The sequence below is a fragment of the Schistocerca nitens genome, chromosome 6, assembly GCF_023898315.1.
Source record: "Schistocerca nitens isolate TAMUIC-IGC-003100 chromosome 6, iqSchNite1.1, whole genome shotgun sequence".
In the NCBI taxonomy this organism is placed as follows: domain Eukaryota; kingdom Metazoa; phylum Arthropoda; class Insecta; order Orthoptera; family Acrididae; genus Schistocerca; species Schistocerca nitens.
Window position 1 is genome coordinate 172,277,386 of NC_064619.1, and position 24,048 is coordinate 172,301,433.

A 24,048-nucleotide genomic window follows, 5' to 3' on the forward strand; every position below is an offset into this window, starting at 1 on the left:
CCTATGCTATATCAAATCTATAATCTAGGTTTAAATTCGTTCAACAAAAATGTGAACGAATATTCCCTGAATGGGTTTCCAAGTTCTACAATGGATCGAAGGAGGACCTATGCCATATCAAATCTATAGTCTAGGTTTAAATTTAGTTTCACAAAAGAGAAAACTATCAAAATGGTCTACAGTGCCCCTAAATTATCTTTAATTACTTATCTAACTTGTCGTAAATTACAGTGGCTGATGTGGCTTCTCAATAATTATATAACAGAAAAATCATCGCGTTTCAGATTTTAACTTACATAGCAAATGTGAATACCATGAGCGTTAATTGACGATCGACACCAGTATTACGCAAAACGGGGGTGTACCAGATGAGACTTCTGCGGTTCTGAGTGAAGCCTTATGCGCTCAAAAATGCGGCATCGCGTGCGTTCATTATCTCGTCGGTGTTCGTCAGGGGGCGGCGGCCGGCGCAGCTCCATACAGCTGGCCGTCTCGGAAGCAACTCTCTCTTAACTTCCCCTTACTACAATTTACCGAAGTTGGTTTAAAAAAAAACTACCTGGCTGTGTTTTCATCTGACCAATCAGGGTCTCAATGTTAACCTTAAGCTCGGCCTACAAAAATTCTGTCTATCCAATGAGAAACGTTATACTTTTCGTGGTGGGGCAATGTTTTTAAAGTTTGCAACGTAACAGAGACGCGAAAAAGTCTCACGCTAAAATTTGCAGCTGGTGTGGCCCTTTTAGTGTTATCGTAAGATCTATACTGTTCTTCTGGAGGGCTCTAGCTTTTAACATGGGCTGGGGGTGGTCCTGGTGGTTAGCTGGCGACGTGGGTGTCCGTCCCTTGTCGTAGGGCCATCTAGCTTAACACGTTTCTGCTCTCGGCTTCTGTTCTCGTTCCTCCCCTCGGAACTGCGTCTGTCTCATGGTGGGAAGGTATGACATGCATTTAGGCATTCTTGTGTTAGTCTGCGGTATTCCATTTGCTCACTCGTTACGATTTATTGGGAGCTATGTGACATACTACTCGATTTGCTTATCATGTCAGGGTTTTCATGGAAGGTGTTGGATTTGCCTGACAAAAAAATGGTTCAAATGGCTCTGAGCACTATGGGACTCAACTGCTGAGGTCATAAGTCCCCTAGAACTTAGAACTACTTAAACCTAACTAACCTAAGGACATCACACACATCGGTTGGTTCATTCTTTAATGTTTCTGTCTAGTTTTGTTTCTATGCCCGAGGCAGGATTCGAACCCGCGACCGTAGCGGTCGCGCGGTTCCGGACTGTAGCGCCTAGAACCGCTTGGCCACTCCGGCCGGCTTGCCTGACACCTTATACTATTACAGCGCCATCTATCACAAAGCGAAAAATGTGGTCCAACTAAAACATTCATGTTTCTTTACGTACTACACGAATGTGTAATAAAAATGGGGGTTCCTATTTAAAAAACGCAGTTGATATACGTTTGACCTACGGCAGCGCCATCTAGCGGGCCAACCATAGCGCCATCTGGTTTTCCCCTTCAAGCTAGACAAGTTTCGTTCCTTGTAGTTTTTTTGTTTGACACTTATTTCGTGAGATATTTGGTCCAGTCACGATCAATGGACCATCCTGTATAGGCGTTGCCGATCGCAGCGCCGTATTCTGCCTGCTTACGTATCCCTGTATTTGAATATGCATGCCCGTACCAGTTTGGCGCCTCAGCGTATTTCCTCAGGTCCTCGCAGCCGTGCGGTCTACCGCCTCGTCTGTGGAACGGGATCGGCGCCCGTTCAGCTAGGAGCGCGCGTGCGTGCTCTAGCGCGAGCGGCGTGGAGGGGCGCGCGCCCGTGTGGCGGCCACAGTGGCTGGCTGGCTGGCACCCGGCCCCCAGTCAGTAGCGCGCGCGGCTGCGGACGAGCTGGTGCACATCGTTCAGACAGCGAGCGGGTCGCCGCGAGGAAGAGCAGGTGAGCGGTATACCCACACACTCCTCACACAGCTCTCTCAGGTGCCACTGTGGTGCTTCATACAATCTACACTTCCCTTTTCTGTTTTGTCTCCACCGTTTCCATTTCTATAATAACAAGTATCATAAAGTTTAAAACTTATGATGAGACATGATGTGGAGATCACCACTTTAGATCCACGAATAGTGCAGTTAATCATGATTCCCTTTCACTTTTTACCTTTCCCTTTTGTTTAGTTCCTACCAGAAAAAGAGAAAAAAAATAACTGATTAAATCAATGAGCTCTGTATTTGGGGATCGAGGAGAAATCGTAGTGTACAATCTGTGTGTATACAGGTGCCCTAAGTAACCTAGTCGGCGCAGTATTATACGAATGGTTTACACACAGAACCAGGTTTTCAGCAGCAAATAGAACAAACGAGTGAATTTTCTTTCTTGCTTTGGCGTGCTGCAATGGTTCAAATCTTTATCAGAATTATTATTGCCCGCAGAGGTGCTTCTCGCAATGTTTGTGAGTGACTGTAGGAGAGTACAAGATAACTTAGAAAAAATTCTACTTGGTGTGATGAATGGAAGCTTGCTCTAAATGTAGAAGTAAACGTAGATGAGTAGGAAAAACAATCGTATAATGTTGAATACAGCTTCAGTAGTGTGCTGGCTGACACAGCCACGTCGATAGAAATATCTATGTGTAACGTTGCAGAGTGATATGAAGTCGAAAGAGCACGTAAGGACCGTAGTAAGAAAAAAAATGGCTCTGAGCACTATGGGACTTAACATCCGAGGTTATCTGTCCTCAGAACTTAAGACTACTTAAACCTAACTAACCTAAGGACATCACACACATCCATACCCGAGGCAGGATTCGAACCTGCGACCGTAGCAGTCACGCGGTTCCGGACTGAAGCGCCTATAACCTCTCGGCCACAGGGCGTGCTGAAACCTTAAAAGATGACTGTCGGTAAATTGCAGTTTCTCCACCATCGTCCTATAAACATCACAATACGGAACTAAGACTAGGATGGACCGGTAGATGTTAGGATCACATTTAATAAATTTCGCAACAAATTTTGGGATGATCTTGATTACTGAATTAAATGCATGCCGCATATGTTTCATCACCGGTGTCAACAGTTATCGAGGATAAGTTTTTGAAATGTGCCATTACATGCCTAATTTAGCTGACGTCGCGAGGGCGGTGCTCATTTTAATGACTAGGTATCAGAGCCAATAACATTTTCAATACCTGTATACAATATACGACGTCTAATGCGTCTTTTAATTTACTTACAATAACGTTACACGTAAAACCGTTTTTTGGTTACATGTATGTATCCAGAAAATTAAAATTTCGACGTTAATAATTCCTTTATTATCGATTAGTCAATTACAGTCGACAATTCCAAACCTTTACACAGTTCCTTCTCTACAGTCAACAGTCGTAATCCACTAAATCCCTCTGGAGTCAATGGCGCTCTTAAATATATGTTCGAGTTTGCAAAAACTCCATTCGCCTGAAGCAACTTTCACTGCTAATGCAAGAAGAAATCTCTAACACTTCAGCCAGATTGGGAGACGCTGACGTCTACAATTACATTACTCAGATACTTATATGTGAACAACTCATTTAATAGTCCAGGACCATCAACACTGTTAAATATTTTTCTCCATACCCTCGTAATGATTATTTCCCTTTAGTATCAGCTCCGAGGTTCTTCGCGCCCTCAGCGTGTTACGTATTTAATGCTCTTCCCGCCCCTCCTACCTGCGTCAGTCCAACAACTGCCTGTGAAACATGTCAGTAAATATTATGTTGTTTAGATCAATAATACAACTGCGATCTGTCACTGGTTGCTTTAGTAACAATTTGCGTGATTTAATTATAAGAAACAGTAGCCACAGAACAACAGAAAAGCAACAAAGCATCAGAATTAACAACAGCCGGCATTCTTCGATATAAGCTAACTCTAGAGCGAAAGGCATAAAAGGCATACAAACTACATGTTTTCTTCGTAAAATTATAGGCACCCACAAGAACGATGTTAACGCTTGTCTGATTAAACACAGATTTTATTTAAAATATTCCTCACAATTATTAATATATTTTCAAAAGTTGAAAAATCTATTCATTTCGACCTTCCGTTCAATATTTACTCACATTAAAAAACAAAAGAAAAGGTTTTGTTATATCATGAATATTTAATTTCCCATGGAAGATGTGATCCAGTTTCAGTATCAAATATCTGACAGGCGCCGTTCTGGTACCTTTACAGTGCGGTTGGCGCTTCTTCCATTTCCCAAGCATTTTTTACGTGTCCAGAAATAGCTGTGGACTGAAACTTGCTGAGAGATTAAGAATGTGTGCTGGACTGGAAGTGCTGTAGCGGTCAGCGCTCTAACCATTGAGCTACAAACCGCGCTAGCGGTCCGCCTACACACCTAGCTGCATTAAAACTGGAGTCGTTTAGCAGACAGCACGCTCTCTATAAAACTGTCGCGCCAGAATCCGCTAACAAAAGATACTGTGTCTTAATAGACCATAGAACAAAACCAATATTAAATTATATGATTTGTAATTACATTAATTAGATAAAGAAATTCACAAATATCTCATTCCGATTGAAAGTCATACACCCGTACTTTCGTATCTCTAAATATAACTGTAATAACATTACCATCTGGAAGAAATACGTTTCTTGTTCGTCATTAGAAGGGAGGGGTAAAGGGAAATGTCTGGATGCTGTTTCTTCTCTCACCTACGCTATTCCTTTCTTCGCTGTAAGTGTCGCGAATATTGCTAGTATTAGACATAATGAAAATTTACCACTGTCATAGCAGCGCATAAGTATTTTTGTACCGTTTGCTGTTCAGGTATTGTTGATGGTCGTGAATCATTGACTAACTAACCACTAACAAATGTGAACACATGTAAAACCCTGTTTGTTGAAATGCTCTGTATTTCCGGCCAAAATTTAGCAGCTCATAAACTTCGGCGTTCTGGATCTCTGCAAAGTTCACATATACGGTAGAGCTGACTCTGTTTACCCCTCAACATAAAATCTTGAAGAATAACTCATTTTCGTTCAGCACTGTGCAAATCAAACCAGAACCAGACAAAGGTAGCGTTACGGGATTATAAAACTCTGATGAGGTAGATAGCAGAGACAAATTCAATGCGGGTACTCGTAAATGAAGGATGTGCGATATTACATAACAGAATGTAACAAGAGTGAGCAGACGATACAGTCTTCAGTAATCTATATTTTGGAGTATTTACACAGACGTTAATGAAGAAATATCCTTGAAACATTATCACTGCAAAAAACGGATTTATTCACTGTGCCTTCATTTCGATTTGCGAATCCGGGATAGTAAAATGAATTCAGTTTTCCGTGCCTGTGAAGCGATTTTCCTCTTTTATCTTTAGATTTCCTGAGAGACGTGAGAACCACATGGACGCTTCTCACAAATTAACCAGATAATTTTTTTCGTAACTGTTTGTTATTCGATCACGGTTCGTAAACCATTCGTTATGTAACCCACAGCTTTAGTTATTGTTCTATTTCGCTAGCGTTTGCATTATTACCACAACTAAATTCGAGCTATGGAACTTGTATCAATGAAATTTTATGTATTCAATGCGTCTGTGATTTCTGGTGCACTCCGCGAAGTAAACTGTGTCATATACACAATACCGTAGAGTCTTGAAATAAAAAACGATGCGCACTGGTTAGATGGAAATCTCACTGACAGACTTCAATAACTGTCTAATTTTAGTACGTATTCTGAGCTTAAAAGTAATGACGTATCTCTAAGAGAACGGCGTCCTCCATGTCAGCCAGCGTCAATTACGAAAACATCGGTCGTTCGAAACCCAATGCGCTTTTGTCACACGACATCCTGAAAGCCAAGAACCAAGGTAAACAAATAGACGTAGTATTCACTGTCTCCTGTAAAGTAAGTGAGTCAGTACCAGAATAAGCGAAATTAGTGACTGAATTGGGAACTTCTTGGTAGAGATGATCCAACGTGTTATCCAGTCACTTCAGGGAAGTCTGCTGGGACCTTTTCTATTCGCGTTGTGTATTTATGACCGGAAGGCAATATTAACAGTAAACTTAGACTTCAAGCAGACATTTCAGTTAGCTATTATTAAGTATATACAATCTGAAAAAAAATTTGCACTGATGTCTATAGTCAGATCTTGATAAGGTTTCAAACTGTTGCAAACATTGGCAACTTGTCATAAATGCTCAAAAGTGCAAAACTGTGGACTTTACAAATTGAAAAAACTTAATACCCTGTGACTACAGTATTAGTCAGTCTCAACTGGAACCAGCCGACTCATACAAATACCTGGATGTAGTGATCCTGGAATACCGCAGTGTGTAGAACCCGCACCGAATACGACTAGCAGGGATTATTGAAAGTACACAAAGATGGGCAACATTAATGGTCACAGCTCTGTTTGGCTCACGGGGAAGCGTCATAGAAATTCTGAGAAACCTGAAATCGGAGACTCCTGAAGATAGTCGCCCAAGCCTGCTTGCGAAGTTTGAAGAACGAGTATTATGTGATTTAATTACAAATGGTTCAAATGGCTATAAGCATTATGGGACTTAACATCTGAGGTCATCAGTCCCCTAGAACTTAGAGCTACTTAAACCTAACCAACCCAAGGACATCACACACATCCATGCCCGAGGCAGGATTCGAACCTGCGACCGAAGCAGTCGCGCGGTTCCGGACTGAAGCGCCTAGAACCGCTCGGACACCATGGCCGGCTATGTAATTACAGCCCTCACAGCAGCTATTCTTGCCGCGTTCTATGTGCGAATGGATCGGGAACAAACCCTGACATGTGGTACAACTGGAAGTACGCCGTACTCTTCACTTCACCGTGGTCTGGAAAATGTAGATATTCCGGAAGTACTCATTCTTGATATCGCTATTTGTCTATATTATACAAAGAACAAATCAGAAGAAATGGATTAAATTTAGTCCGCGTGTGACGTGCACTAATTAAGAAACAAAACCTTTTAAATGTAATGTGTATATAAAAATTGGCGTGTGTGTGTGTGTTCCAATACACCTCTCGAAAGCTTTGAGTAGTTTCAACTAGTCCTGGTACATATGTGACTTACTACTCAGAAAAGAATATGGTTCAAATGGCTCTGAGCACTATGGGACTTAACTTCTAAGGTCATCAGTCCCCTAGAACTTAGAACTACTTAAACCTAACTAAACTAAGGACGTCACACACATCCATGCCCGAGGCAGGATTCGAACCTGCGACCGTAGCGGTCGCGCGGTTCCAGACTGTAGCGCCTTTAACCGCTTGGCCACCACGGCCGGCCAGAAAAGAGTATTTGAAGATAAATCACCCCTAGTGGATGGAGGACATTGGAAATAAATCAAGAAACGGAACTTTGCAAATTTAATTTCTAAATTGGAAATATTTAGAAACGATTAACAAAAAAAAAATGGTTCAAATGATCTGAGCACTATGGGACTCAACTGCTGTGGTCATAAGTCCCCTAGAACTTAGAACTACTTAAACCTAACTAACCTAAGGACATCACTCACATCCATGCCCGAGGCAGGATTCGAACCTGCGACCGTAGCGGTTGTGCGGTTCCGGACTGTAGCGCCTTTAACCGCTCGGCCACTCCGGCCGGCAAAACGATTAACATTTTGTTGAAGCTCCTGGAATAATCGCACACACCGGGAAGCCATTTCCCACGAGGTTGTGATCTGAGAAAACGAGATAATTACAGGGTGTTTCAAAAATGACCGGTATATTTGAAACGGCAATAAAAACTAAACGAGCAGCAATAGAAATACACCGTTTGTTGCAATATGCTTGGGACAACAGTACATTTTCAGGCGGACAAACTTTCGAAATTACAGTAGTTACAATGTTCAACAACAGATAGCGCTGCAAGTGATGTGAAAGATATAGACGACAACGCAGTCTGTGGGTGCGCCATTCTGTACGTCGTCTTTCTGCTGTAAGCGTGTGCTGTTCACAACGTGCAAGTGTGCTGTGGACAACATGGTTTATTCCTTAGAACAGAGGATTTTTCTGGTGTTGGAATTCCACCGCCTAGAACACAGTGTTGTTGCAACAAGACGAAGTTTTCAACGGAGGTTTAATGTAACCAAAGGACCGAAAAGCGATACAATAAAGGATCTGTTTGCAAAATTTCAACGGACTGGGAACGTGACGGATGAACGTGCTGGAAAGGTAGGGCGACCGTGTACGGCAACCACAGAGGGCAACGCGCAGCTAGTGCAGCAGGTGATCCAACAGCGGCCTCGGGTTTCCGTTCGCCGTGTTGCAGCTGCGGTCCAAATGACGCCAACGTCCACGTATCGTCTCATGCGCCAGAGTTTACACCTCTATCCATACAAAATTCAAACGCGGCAACCCCTCAGCGCCGCTACCATTGCTGCACGAGAGACATTCGCTAACGATATAGTGCACAGGATTGATGACGGCGATATGCATGTGGGCAGCATTTGGTTTACTGACGAAGCTTATTTTTACCTGGACGGCTTCGTCAATAAACAGAACTGGCGCATATGGGGAGCCGAAAAGCCCCATGTTGCAGTCCCATCGTCCCTGCATCCTCAAAAAGTACTGGTCTGGGCCGCCATTTCTTCCAAAGGAATCATTGGCCCATTTTTCAGATCCGAAACGATTACTGCATCACGCTATCTGGACATTCTTCGTGAATTTTTGGCGGTACAAACTGCCTTAGACGACACTGCGAACACATCGTGGTTTATGCAAGATGGTGCCCGGCCACATCGCACGGCTGACGTCTTTAATTTCCTGAATAAATGTTTCGATGATCGTGTGATTGCTTTGGGCTATCCGAAACATACAGGAGGCGGCGTGGATTGGCCTCCCTATTCGCCAGACATGAACCCCTGTGACTTCTTTCTGTGGGGACACTTGAAAGACCAGGTGTACCGCCAGAATCCAGAAACAATTGAACAGCTGAAGCAGTACATCTCATCTGCATCTGAAGCCATTCCGCCAGACACGTTGTCAAAGGTTTCGGGTAATTTCATTCAGAGACTACGCCATATTATTGCTACGCATGGTGGATATGTGGAAAATATCGTACTATAGAGTTTCCCAGACCGCAGCGCCATCTGTTGTTGACAATTGTAACTACTGTAATTTCGAAAGTTTGTCTGCCTGAAAATGTACTGTTGTCCCAAGCATATTGCAACAAACGGTGTATTTCTATCGCTGCTCGTTTAGTTTGTATTGCCGTTTCAAATATACCGGTCATTTTTGAAACACACTGTATGTAACAGTAGCGGGTAACAACCTTGTAAAACGTCAAATTGATAGCCGACCAGTCACGATCATTCACAATACGTCACATGGTTTTTACCGTTGGCAGGCAAAGACGAATTTCCTTCAACGTCCTCTCCAGCGGTTTTATCGACGGCAAGCAAAGATGCATTTCCTTCAGTGTCCTCTCCAGCGCTTTATACATGGCATTCAGACTAGTGTGGCCATTCTTAGTATTCCATGAATTGTTCCAGATAATGCAACTATGTTCCCGGCTACTGGCATTATAAGGAGAATACTCTATTGGACTGTATTGTTAATACATAACAATAAATAAGGTTGTATTACGTTGATATTTAATAAATGTGATAGGAGTGAGGACGAGTGTTGTTGATATAGTCCACTACCATGTAAACATCGCGTGGTAAGACTCACAATGTGTTGTGCCACCAACCTTTGTCTTTGCTTTTAGTACATTTTGCAGCTATTTTTGCGAAACATTTAACTCCCAAGATAAAAAACGACCGGTTAGTCACTGTACGGCTCTTTTCAAGAATGTGGATTCCATTAAGATTGCAATAAAAGACATGTTTTCTTCAGTGTCTAAGACAGTTAAAAATGACTTAAAAGTAGTTTGTCAGTAGCCATTTTCTGCAGCAACTGTATAAATATTCGTTTATAAAGATACACCAGACGCATGATACGTCGTTCACATACATTGCCCTTGGCGCCTTTTGTCTGTCACGTACAAGATATTTTCAGTGAGCGTTAGTTAATTTTGCCTGTACTGTGATTTTCTAGTTTTTTCTGCTCAAGTGGTCGGAAGTCGAAGATCAGACGTGCGCTTCAATTTCTATCTTGTCAGTATGACCGCGAAGCAATTGCTCGTTGTATTGTTTTTCTCAGACTTGTCTCTGTATGGTAAAAACAAAGGAAGAAAGATTAGGGCTTAACGACTCTTCGTCGACGAGGTCATTAGAGACGGAGAACAACCTCAGATAGGTGAACGATTGGGAGGGTTATCGGCCGTGCTCTTGCCAGGAAACCATCCACACGTTTGCCTTAGGTTATTTTATGAAGTCACGGATTAACATTTTCGCACCAACAAATAAGCCTGTAAAGGATAGTCGTCGAACAAAAAGTTGGAATAACCGATATGATTGTTGGATCTTAATGTCTGCATGGTACGATAGTAAGAAACCGTGTTAAAGAAAATCTAAAGCCGAGCTCACTACGCTGAAATAAGCAACTAACTTCATGTTTTTTATAGTTTCATTTGCAGCAGCCAATGCTTCGTGAATGTTATTACAATACATCACGGCCTTTCACTTACTGTCTTTAGCAATGCTGTGTCCACATTAAGACTTTAATTTCAGGTTGAGTCTTTAATAGCTAATTGATATATAGACATAACTTACGTTGCGATGATGAACAAACTTACCACTGCAATACTAGCGATTTTCAATGATGCAAATTGCTCTCTCATTGTTAGATGCTGTTACCTTCGCTGCTGTTCTGTTTCGAGTTGTAAACATTTGTAGCCAGCGAGATACTCAGAAGGTACAAAATGGTAGCCAGTGTCATCATTATGAATCTTTTAAGTTTCAACATTTTCTACTGCGGTGTGTCAAGGGAATGGTGATAAAGGGTCTCACAGGAAAGTCATTCGCAGAGCAGAGGCTTCACAGAAAAATGGTGAAAAAATTAAAATTACCCTTCTGGTTCAACAGGGTTTATTTTGTGCATTGAACTGTTTGTGTTTCCTCGTATCTGGCTTTAGCTTCTAGCGTTATGACAGTGTGAAGAGCTTTGTCTGCCTTTTACGATCTCGTTGTCGAGAAGACGTGAATCCAAAACAGAAAAAATTAACTTCACTATTTGCTGTCAACGGCACAAGTTATGGAAACGTACTCAACGTCTGAGCTACCCAGACAAGTCACTTCTGAATATCTATCCAAAGAACGTGTTTCTCTGGGTTGATTTTCACAAGATATCGTATGAATGAAATAGACGAATATGGAAGCTATACTTTCGGTTCTTACTACGAGAGATTATTGTTCCAGACTATAGTTATTAGATTAGTGGATACCGTGTGTCTGGCGTGCAATGAAGTCAGAAGTGCAGCGGAGTTCGCGGAAGTGTCTCAATGCCAGGTTCATCACTGTCACACGACCCACATATCTGCCGCGCGAGGTTTCCATTTAGCGGAGCTAATTCCGAGATTCGCAGAAGTGTCGCAGTTTTCTCGGGTGAATCATCTAGGTGCTGCCGTGCACACTGCACAACTATGGCTGGCTCCACTGAACTACCGTAACACCCATGGTTTTCAGCAACTCGCCCTTGACACAATACTCGTCTCCACATTCCAATTTCTTGCGATATTGAATATTATTACCCTGTATCTCCCTACAGTCCCTCGCCCTTCCCCTTTGTCCAAAAATCTCTTACGGGTGCGGCTAGACTCATGAGTAATTTATTTACGCATCTACCAAGTAACGTGTAGCGTCCTCTCGCCTTCATGATGTCGGTGATACTTTATCATTTGGACTCAGAAGATATCAGAAATGTTGACGAGACACATTGATCCACGACCCCTCAAATTCAGTCCATTTGTTTGGAGTACGGTCCAAGGCGCGCAGTCACTGCCTGGTGGCGTGCCAGACGTGATCGATGGCACGGAGGTCAGTTAACCGAGGGCTTCACGAAAACATCATCGTATCCTTGGAGTGCACCTCCGGCTGAAAGTACACGTCACCTTTGTGGTTACTGCAGTGCACGTTATCAAGCAGTACTTTCCTGTTTCGTTCACTGGTGAAAGACAATGTCAGATGTATGTACGTTTGCAGGCATTCTCGGCCGTTGCAACTGAAGGTAAAATCTCCTCTGGGTTGCTAGGCTGCATAATATTTCTTCTGCTGGGATCTTCTTCAGGATCTTGTTGTGTCCACGGTTTACTGAACACTGTCATAGACCAGTGCCGCGTTCCTTATAGAAGGGAGTTGTCCCGCCTTTGGTTACTGGCTACATTTCCAGAGGTTAGCATTGGTGGCCCACCGTCATTGTATAGAAAGAGATTTTTCCCGTGCTTATGATGAAGCAGTGGGATTATTGGCTATAACTCCTGTGCCTACCATTGGTGAGTCATTGTCATTGGACAGAATCTTTATCAGAATTATTATTGCCCGCAGTGGTGCTTCTCGCACTGTTTATGAGTGACTGTAGGAGAATACAAGATAACTTAGAAAAAATTCTACTTGGTGTGATGAATGGAAGCTTGCTCTAAATGTAGAAGTAAACGTAGATGAGTAGGAAAAACAATCGTGTAATGTTGAATACAGCTTCAGTAGTGTGCTGGCTGACACAGCCACGTCGATAGAAATACCTATGTGTAACGTTGCAGAGTGATATGAAATCGAAAGAGCACGTAAGGACCGTAGTAAGAAAAAAAATGGCTCTGACCACTATGGGACTTAACATCTGAGGTCATCAGTCCCCTAGAACTTAGAACTACTTAAATCTAACTAACCTAAGGACATCACACACATCCATGCCCGAGGCAGGATTCGAACCTGCGACCGTAGGGGCCGCGCGGTTCCAGACTGAAGCGCCTGGAATCGCTCGGCCACACCGGCCGGCCCGTAGTAGAAAAGGCGAAAGATCGCCTTAGGTTTATTGGGAGAATTTTTGGAAAGTGTGGTTCATCTGTAAAGGAGACCGCGTACAGAACAATGGTGTGACCCATCCTTGAGTATTGCTCGAGTGTTTGGTATCCCCATCAGGTCGGATTAAATGAAGTCATCGCAGAAGTTCAGAAGTGTGCCCCTTGATTTTTTACCTGAAGGTTCGATCATCACGTGAGTGTTACAGAGGTGCCTCGAGAACTGAAATGGGAATCCCTGGAGTGAAGGTGACTTTCTTTCCGCTATACACTATTTAAAAAATTTAGAGTACCGGCATTTAAAGCTGGCTAGAGAACGATTCTACGATGTACATTTCGCTTACGGACCAGGAAGATAAGATAGGAGAAATTAGGGCTCGCTCTATTTAGGAGAGGAACAGGAAAGGAAATGACTATTAGTGGCAAAAGTTACCCTCCGCCATGCCCCATACGGTGGCTTGCGGGGTATGTACGTAGATGTCGATATGGATGTAGATTATGACGAAAACTTTACTCGTTTTTCTTCGTCGTACCCTTTTAGGTCCTAGTATTTTATGTTCAGTATTTTTCCAGTAAGCAGAGTTCTTACCAGTAGTGTGATTTTGGAAGATCTGTGAAATACCCACCGGGTTTCTATGACTTTTCCCTTGGACTCAAAACGTTCTCCAGCCACGTATTTCTTTAGATGTGGGTATAAATGAAAGTAAGAGGATGTAATGTATAATTAATAGAGTCGATTGTCCAACAGTTTGTCCATAAAGTCACTCAGTTTCCTAACTTTTAATTGTACTGATGAGAGATTTTTTTTTCTTTTGGTGTACTGCCCTCTGCTCATGTACTTTTTTTCCCACCAATTGATCTAGAAGCATACCATTCGCCTTTTATTGGTTCAAATGGTTCAAATGGCTCTGAGCACTATGGGACTTAGCATCTTAGGTCATCAGTCCTCTAGAACTTAGAACTAGTTAAACCTAACTAACCTAAGGACATCACACACATCCATGCCCGAGGCAGGATTCGAACCTGCGACCGTAGCAGTCGCGCGGTTCCGGACTGCGCGCCTAGAACCGCGAGACCACCGCGGCCGGCCCTTTTATTGGTCTATCTTCTTCAAATTAGCTTCCCGACTGATGAAACCGCCTACGCCTCTTTTTTCAACGTCGCCAACGGTCTTCTTCTACAACTCTACTGAGGTTTGTTTTCTGTCTTGGAGTACTAGACCTACGTTGTTGCACAACAAGCAGTTGGCGCGCCAAATCAGGTTCTTCAATCCTAATATTGTCAAACATCGCAGAAAAAATTTCTTAAGATTTAATTTTTTTATCATTGAGCTAACCCTTTTACATAATGAGTTCTTTATTTGAAATGTGAAGTATTTTTTCTTCTGATACGCCCTAAATGCCGATCGTGCTACACCAAATTGTACAGTTTTTATAAGTTTTGGGACGTTCTTTTGTCGAGCACCTTGAAAGAGAAATAGAGCTACGTTTGTAAATTACTACTCATCTCTTAAGTGCTGAAAGTGATGGAGCGTACTCCACGTAAACGTTCGCCAGCCTCTCTGTTTTGAGAAACAAAGATAATTTTCAGGTCAAGTTGAGATTTAGGTTAGACTTTTCAGAATGTTATACCAATACAACAGCGAAAAGTCATTGACATTGACACGACTGTGCGATGCCGAGCGTGTTTCACTTTGTCTCGGTGTGCTGCAACTCGGTACAGTCTGCTCACACAATTGCGACAGAACTGCAAATAGTGATAGAACTCGTTAGGTTAAGTATCGTTTGATCTTTGAGAATCAGAGAGAGTATCTCTCTAAAAAGACACCCAAAGCTCATCTACTGGTTGTTTGACAGTGCAATGATGGAGACAGGCATTTACAACAATTCTTGTAGATGCACTTTTCCGTCAGCATGATCGTGCATGATAGCACCAACTTAGTCGTATTTCGTGTGTTTTACCTGGAACAGATGTAATTTATTTATTCAACAAACCTGGATAGTCGCTTATGAACCTATAGTGACCGTGATATGTCCAGTGGTGAAGATGACGATAAGAAATGTAATATTTGATACCCTGCAGTGTTGCAAAGTGAGGATTCCAAACGTGGACTCCCATTCTTAATTTGTTCGTCAGGCATCCTCTACAAAACTTCGAAGTGTTTTCGGTATAATTTCCAAACACCTTATATTTTGATGTCTCAGTGAAGCTATTGATACTGAGATGAATACTGTTACAGTCAAACAAATTCAAGACTTCCAAAGAAGTAATCGTTAGCAGAGCCGAATTTACGGCTATACAACGAGCCCTTCGATCCGTCGAGAGACATCAGGATGATGACAACGACATCCTTCCTGATTCCAGATCATCACTTACAATAATGAATTATGACAAAATTCGGCTATGCTTGTGACTGAGCGAGGCGACTATATGCGCCTGATTATGGTGAAACGTACAATGCAATGCTGTAATGATCTCGGGAAGGTGAAGAGATGAGCTACATTTTTGCAGAACACGATTTTGCCTTAACCTAGATTTAACTAGTACATTATTTCAATATTAACTGATCACTTTCTACAATATACTGTAGGCCATACGTCTGCCTTCCAAGCAAACGGACTGATACAGTTGATACGCCAATCGATTCATGTTCGGCAAGTTCAGGGCGCATGTTTCTGCGTAGCGTCCGGATTTATTTCTCTGCGGTTCGCGAAAAGCAAGGATGAGGATTCGAGTTCTAGTTCGATACACATTTTCAATTTGGCAGAAAGTTTTAAGGCTATTTACATTCCAACAAATATTTTCCTACCCAACTTTAAGTTAAATAAATAAATAAAACCTTATAGAAACACTACAAGAATCTGTGTCCTTGGTATTGGCCAAAGAAAGGATCGAGAAAAAGAGGGCAATTGGAAGAAGTTCAACCTTTTACAGGTATAGCTGACTTAAAGCTTATTTATTAAATTTTTTTTTACCAGAAACTAATATCATCTTCCCAATGTCGGAGTTCCATCATCATCCTAATGAATCGAAAGAAAGGATATGTTTACAGAGTTGTCGGGTTGGTGGTGATACAACGCCCTAACGTAATTATCTACTGGCTCGTTGCCCGGCAACGTAGCACAGAGCACGGTGCACCGCTTACGTCAGAGTACAGTAGGCGGGGCTTACTACAGCCGCAGCTACTTAACTGTTCTGACAGGTGCAGGCGCCTGTTTGGATTACAGAGGTCCAGTAACCTAAGCTCTTCACGTCCAATGTCTCCCGTTCACTGTACACCAGTGTGGTTCTACGATCAGTTTGACAGGCCACGGCGAACATCTTTTAAACTTATCCATGCCCAGTTGAGGTATGCGACTGTCTTGCGAAATTTTCAAAAGTAGTACACAAGTTTCCTGCTTCATACACTGCTTTTTAAAAACAAGATTTGTTTTGCTCAGCGCGTCTCGGACGCACGTCTCCGTCCTCAGCTGTCCACATATTCATAATACGCGATATTACAAAAGTAACCTCTGTTGGATTACGAATAAAATATTAAAATAGTTGCAGAAAATGTATTACCTGTTGGATTATGAATTAAACACTAACTTAGCAAATATATTAGAAAGACTTGAAAAGACACCTTTCTATTACTTTTTACATAATCGTGATTCACGTTTGAGCATTTATCGTATTTGCTAACAAGGGGGGAAAATTCTTTCTGCATCAAATTCTGTAATTGTTTCACAGATTTCTCCCATGTGAAGATTTGAAAGCTAAGTCATTTTTCCAGGCGCTCTGATAAATGGAAATCACTTGCAGGGTGGATGTCCAGGAACGTCAGTTGCTGCAACAGTTCCGTACACGTTCTGGCCGAACATTGAAGGGGGAAGCTGTCAGCTAAATGTGAGACATAATAAGTACTTAAACGTGTAAGGTGATTATGTAGAAAAGTGACACAAAGGCACAAATTTAACAAAAATCTAGTAAATTTCATGTAACAGTTCCAATATTTTGTTTATACTCTAACGGAGACTGGTTACCGAATATTCTTCTTACTTTGTGCTATGAGCTACAGAATTATTAAAAAGTGTGTGCTGCGTGGATTTTGCTCGGTGTCCCAGTTAGATAGTATAGTGATCTTTGCAGTATAATAAATTGAACCAATATTTTTTGTTTTTCTGTTCAGTGTTAAACAAATTGTACAGTATCACTAAGCATGTAACTATATTTCGCCACATAGCTTTTGTAAAGCAACGGGCACGAAGCATTAAGTTTCACATAAGTGTCCAACACACAGAAGAAGGCACGACAAACATGAGAACATTTGAAGAAGGCAGCGAAACGCAGAATGGCAAAAAAGTTTGGCAATGAATATAAAACGTGGTTAGATTTGTGAACAAAATTCTCACTGATTAACGTACCTTTTTAAGTCACACAGTACTTAATTTCAGACAAATAAATAGTGACAGTCTTTCCTAAAACAAAAAAAAATCATCTTATGTATCTTCTGTCGTCCCTTAGTCATGGAATATAATATTGGTATCTTAATGGGGAATAAATTCCGTCTCTGCGACTACGTGAAAGGCTATCTGCACAAATTCTCTGGAAACAACTTCGAAGTACATGGCAGAGGGTACTTAGCATTGTAGCACACGTCAGAGTTTCTTCTCGTTGTAGTGGCGTATCGAGCGAGGGAAGGATAACAGCTTAAGTGCCTGTGAATGCTGCAGTTAGTCTAATCTTGTCTTCGCGGCTTACAGGAGCAGATAATTGGCGCCTGTTTTCAAGCGTCCGCCAATTCAGGTTTTTCAACACGTGGCGTTCTCTCAGGAGTCAAAGTAAACCCGTGAACATGTGTGCCGTGCTTCTTTGTATACGTTCACTATCCCCTGTTGGTTGTAATTGGTGTGGGTCCCACACAACTGAGTAATTTGTGTGAGTCCACTGATTTCTACTGTGACTCATTCATATCATATTCATGCGGCATGTAAAGTGCACAATTTTACATTGCAGTACAATAGTTAGTCTTTGTTCGGCAATGAAACACTCGTTCAGCTTTTTCCAGAAAGTACTTCATTGTAGTTAACAGCATAATTTCCAAAAAATCTGTTCATACTGTCTGTCAGGTTATTAATATGCAACAAGTACGGCAGATACGTTTCGTTTCTTTTATTTCTGAAACGTGTTCAGTGGCCCACAATACATATTTTTTTTCTTTTTATACATTCTGAGACAAAACAACGACGCAGCACGAAGGAATTATCCGAATGGAACTGAAATCAGCAGCTGTGATGTGTAGACAAACAAATTATTGCAACTCGGAAGAATTAGATGATTTATTCAAGAGAAAGAGCTTCACAAACTGAGCAAGTCAGTAACGCGTTGGTCCACATCCGGCCCGTATGCAAGCCTTGATGGTCAGATTTGCTGAATGGCCTCGTTAGGGATATCAAGTTCAGCCCAACTGGCGTGTTGGAACTTCAGAATCTCGAGCTGATTGGACGACTCTGCCCATAATTCTCCATACGTTCTCAACTGGGGAGAGACCCGGCGGTCTTGCTGGCCAAGGCAGGGTTTGGCAAGCATGGAGACAATCAACAGAAACTCTCTCTGTGTCCGGATGGGAATTACCTTGCTGAATTGTAACTCCAGGGTGGTTTGACGTGAAGGGTAACGAAACGGGACGCAGAATATCGTCGACGAACCGCTGTGTTGTGGGGGTGCTGCGAATGACAACCTAAGAGGTTGTTGTTGTTGTGGTCTTCAGTTTCAGTCGTAAGACTGGTTTGATGCAGCTCTCCATGCTACTCTATCCTGTGCAAGCTGCTTCATCTCCCAATACCTACTGCAACCTACATCCTTCTGAATCTGCTTAGTGTATTCATCTCTTGGTCTCCCTCTACGATTTTTACCCTCGACGCTGCCCTCCAATACTAAACTGGTGATCCCTTGATGTCTCAGAACATGTCCTACCAACCGGTCCCTTCTTCTAGTCAAGTTGTGCCACAAGCTCCTCTTCTCCCCAATTCTATTCAATACCTCCTCATTAGGTATGTGATCTACCCATCTAATCTTCAGCATTCTTCTGAGCACCACATTTCGAAAGCTTCTATTCTCTTCTTGTCCAAACTATTTATCGTCCATGTTTCACTTCCACACATGGCTACACTCCATACAAATACTTTTAGAAACAACTTCCTGACACTTAAATCTATACTCGAAGTTAACAAATTTCTCTTCTTCAGAAACGCTTTCCTTGCCATTGCCAGTCTACATTTTATATCCTCTCTACTTCGACCATCATCAGTTATTTTACTCCCTAAATAGCAAAACTCATTTACTACTTTAAGTGTCTCATTCCCTAATCTAATTCCCTCAGCATTACCCGAGTTAACTCGACTACATTCCATTATCCTCGTTTTGCTTTTGTTGATGTTCATCTTATATCCTCCTTTCAAGACACTGTCCATTCCATTCAACTGCTCTTCCAAGTCCTTTGCTGTCTCTGACAGAACTACAATGTCATCGGCGAACCTCAAAGTTTTTACTTCTTCTCCATGGATTTTAATACCTATTCCGAATTTTTCTATTGTTTCCTTTACTGCTTGCTCAATATACAGATTGAATAACATCGGGGAGAGGCTACAACCCTGTCTCACTCCCTTCCCAACCACTGCTTCCCTTTCATGTCCCTCGACTCGTCCTGCTACGAAAAGAAATGACAACCCAGACAGTGAGGTTGGTATCCGACCGCTGACGGGGGCTTCTCCAGACACGTCTTCGGTCTCGAATCTCATTGACTGGATGAAACAGTTTTCAGTGATGAGTTCCGCTTAGAACTGAGTCCCGATCAGCAGCGCAGACGTCTGTGGAGTCACCCCGGACAGCAGTCGGATACCAGTGAGACTGCCACGCGCCTTATGGCTCCGCAGCCAGGAGTCATTATCCGGGGTGCATAAGGGCCAGAGGTGGACCAACACGCTATTGACTTCTTCAATTTGTGGAGCTCTTTCTCTTTTATAATCATCCAGTGTATCCGAAATTATAATCATTTGTTGTCTGTACATGTACAGCACTTCTATAGATTTCCGTCCCATTCGGAGAATTCCTTCGTGGTGGGTCATTGTTTTTTAATCTCACAGCATATTTATGTATTACATATATCATGAAAATAACTCTGAATTTGTTTCTGCATTACAGCATTTTGGGTATTTTTAGGCTACAAACAACTTTTTGGTGTATAAGATGTACTAGGTTTTTAACAGTTTTTCATTTCACTCACGATATACACCAGGTTTTAAGAGTTTGTCATTCCAGCCACGATTTCATGTGGTCATTTTCAAATATGTTCCACACTGAATAAAGAAAACAAACGAAATGAGAAAGTCTACAAAATTTGACAAGCAACGTATTATGCATTACAGTACATACAATCACAGGGATCAGAAAGACTGATCACAAGACAAACGAAAATATATGGTATACGCTGACATACACACAAAAACTGACACTCATGATAGGAACTATAATGAAGAAACTTCAAAAGGCGGTACAAAGAACGGGAAAGAAGCTGGAAGTATGAAAACAGCCATTCAGCACTTGTTGAGCATTAGATTACGCCCAAGCATGGAACAAGAGAAGAAAGTTATTAGAACGAAAAACCACAACCTAAAACTGTTAGCCTTACATGAGAATTTCCATATACAAGATGGGCTTACAATGAACAAGAAAATAACAACCAAACCAAGATAACTAACAACTAATTGATCATACTAATCAAAGAAACTCTAACAAACCAATAAACACAGAGTATCGATACGAAACTATAACTGTTACAACTTCCCCATGATCAAACAAAACACATTTTTCTACACACATACAGACATCAACAACAAGTCGATACTGCATACAGCCATCGCAACACAAGTAAGCCAAGAGAAAAACGCATCGTGGAAGTTGGTAACATTACAGATAAACGAACAGAATAAGTAAAAGTTTTAGACACACACTGGTTAGAATCTCGAAGCATAAATGTGAGACTTGGCACGCCAATGCCAAGATTAGGACATCCTGGACTGTATACAGAAACCAAACACAATTTCATTGCGGCAGGTTCGTGAAAACCACAGGAAATCATAAGTGAAATAAAAATCGTTAAAACTTAAGAGTGAACTTAAAAATAGCCAAAAAGGGGAAATGATTTCGACTTAAAAGAAGCGAAACGTCTTTCGCAAGCAAACAAGCCTTCATGGAGCGGGGAAACGGTGCACCTTGACGTTTTTGTCAAAAAAAAGTGTATATTTTTATTTCTTCTAAACACTCTAATATACCCAATACATACCGCTCCTATAAAGACATTCTCTGGTTGTGACAGCTGTAGGCAATTACTGAGAGATGCCGGCCTCTGACGAGCTTTTCAGTCCTGGGTTGAACCTCATAGCAGTTAAGTTGTTGTTGTAAACGGGTACTAAAATCTGCGAATAACAAAGAAAATGCACATGACGGTCTCACCATCTCTAAGCGAGGCTCACCAGCTTCTGAAAGGTCTCTCGTCACAATTTCTCTCATCACAATTCGTACTCTAAAAGATATCTCGACGTCCTTTTATCAAGTTGTCCATCTCACTGTCTTTTCTTACTCTCGAACTATCACATACCGTCCATAAACACGCACTTGTCTCCTAAGTGCAAAAGAAGTCGCAGATAAAGGAATTTATACCCGAGGTACATTTATTTTAATAAATATAAACGGTTAAAGAAAGTGAATTTTTCGTGAAAAATTCAACGACGTTTCATTCACAGGATTCTTATGGACATTTCACAGAACAGCGGCACGTAAATGAACTACGTAGAAAGCAAAACACGCGAAACACAACAACTCCCCTAAGACTATGCAGAGTTCAACCATTTAGACGCCGACGGTGACGCATCCAGACGACAGTGGTTCCAGCACAGTAGAGCTACTGGTAATAGTAATATAAAGCGGATATTTTTTTATTCCTCATCTGTGCCAGGACGGAACAGCACGCTAGGCGGATGTGGTATTTCCTTACGTGCCGCAAGGATATCCGCTGCATGTAGCCATCATACTAATGCGCTCGCAACAGCAATATTTAAACTTTCAACCGTAGCCATTCTCCTGCATTATTTGTCGAACTGTAATAAACTATTACGATGCTGGGAATTCCTCGTTAACGTCTCCTAACGCTAAAAATATGCAATGGTTTTCATGGGTTTCTAATCGGAACCTGGAAGAACTCGGGAAAATATAAAGTCGAGACACTAAAGTACACTGCTGTCACACTAGTGTTTCATAAAATTACCACGTGTGGATTAGCGGCGTTGCAATGCAATTTCGTCTTTTTCACTTAGCAGACAAGTGCGTGCTTATGGACGGTAGGTCATAGTACGAGAGTAATAAAAAACAGTGAGATAGACTACTTGATAAAAGGACGTGGAGATATCTTTTAGAGTACGAATTGTAATGAGAGAAATTGTGACGAGAGACCTTTCAGAAGCTCATGAGCCTCGCTTAGAGATGGTGAGATCTTCATATGTTTGTTCTCTGTTATTCGCAGATTTTAGTACCCGTTTATAACAGCAGACTTAACTGCTGTGAGGTTCAACCAAGGACTAAAAAGCTCGTCAGAGGCCGGCATTTGGTGTTACGATCTCTCAGTAATTGCCTGTAGCTGTCACAACCAAGGTTTTATAGGAGCGATATGTGTAGGGTATAAAAGAACTACTTATACAAAATATTAGAGTGTTTAGAAGAGATAAAAAGTTACACTTTTTTGTGACAAAAATGTCAAGGTGCACCGTTTTCCCGCTCCATGAAGGCTTCGACGCTAGTGACGGTTAGAGTAATATTGTTTTATACATGTTGCTGATGTCGTATGAATTCCTATTTGTGGAGGGAGGTGAAGTGTTTGGTTTACGAAACATCAATTGGCCCACCAGAAGAAAAAATGGTTCAAATGGCTCTGAGCACTATGGGACGTAACTTCTAAGGTCATCAGTCCCACAGAACTTAGAACTACTTAAACCTAACTAACCTAAGGACATCACACACATCCATACCCGATGCAGGATTCGAACCTGCGACCGCAGCGGTCGCGCAGTGCTAGACTGTAGCGCCTAGAACCACTCGGCCACCACGGCCGGCCCCCCAGAAGAGCTGGTTATCTTTTTGGCTGAAGCTGCACTCATTATTAATTGAAAACTTGTTTGTTTTGAGGGTGTTAGACAGTCATCAGCAGTATCTGGCCGTTCCGTGTGAAGATTCTTAAACTGTGAACAGTGGATGTAGAACCTTGTACCTCGCTCTCAAAATAAAATGGTTCAAATGGCTCTGAGCAATGTGGGACTTAACATCTGAGGTCATCAATGCCCTAGAGCTTAGAACTACTTAAACCTAACCAACCTAAGGACATCACACACGTCCATGCCCGAGGCAGGATTCGAGCCTTCGACCGTAGCGGTCGCGCGGTTCCAGACTGAAGCGCCTAGAACCGCTCGGTCACAGCGGCCAGCGCTCTCAAAATAAGTGAGCAGTATTTACCAGAACGTAGTAATAGTCAACTGCCGAGTGAACCGCTCGCAGGTGCTGGTGAACACTGTGAACACAGGGGCGGAAAAGTAACACGATGTAACACCCACGTCGCGCTCCACATGTGCGTGAAATATGGGCACCAGTCAACAAACTGTGATGTGTAGCGTAGTTGTATAGGGGATTTCAAGTGACCACCACAGTCTGGGCCCCGTATTTAAACGGCTGTCGCGAGGAACGGTGGAAAACTACGGCGTCTCCTATTGCAGCACAGGTGGCTACATCGTTTTGTGTCTCTACAAGTATCTGGAGGAATCCAAGTGCTAATCAGAAGCCAGTTGTGCATCAATGTAAACGAACGACATTTTCAGTAACATCTCTAAAATAATATTCATCACACGGCATCACTAGCGTCCAAATCTTCATGGACTTCAAACGGGCTAACGGTCCACCCGTGACACCCTACAGTGATCGGGCAGAACATTATGACCACCTACCTCATAGCCAGTACGTCCACCTTCGGCACGGATAACGAAGGGAGTAACGAGGCCTTGGTAAATCGCTGGTGGGAGATGGCACCACATCTACAAGCAC

At 42.2% G+C, this 24,048-nt stretch overlaps 1 protein-coding gene across 2 annotated transcripts in view; it reads left to right on the top strand.

Annotated features, from left to right (window-relative positions):
- Positions 1-1,840: 1,840 nt before the first annotated feature.
- LOC126262286 (very long-chain-fatty-acid--CoA ligase bubblegum) overlaps positions 1,841-24,048 on the top strand; it is a 215,895-nt gene continuing 193,687 nt past the window's right edge. Inside the window, exon 1 of one of the 2 annotated variants that reach the window (XM_049958805.1) lies at positions 1,841-1,954. The gene's annotated coding sequence lies outside the window, so the exon portion shown is untranslated. Of the gene's footprint in view, positions 1,955-16,786; positions 16,810-24,048 lie in introns of those variants that run through there. The other variant, XM_049958804.1, reaches the window with a different exon arrangement.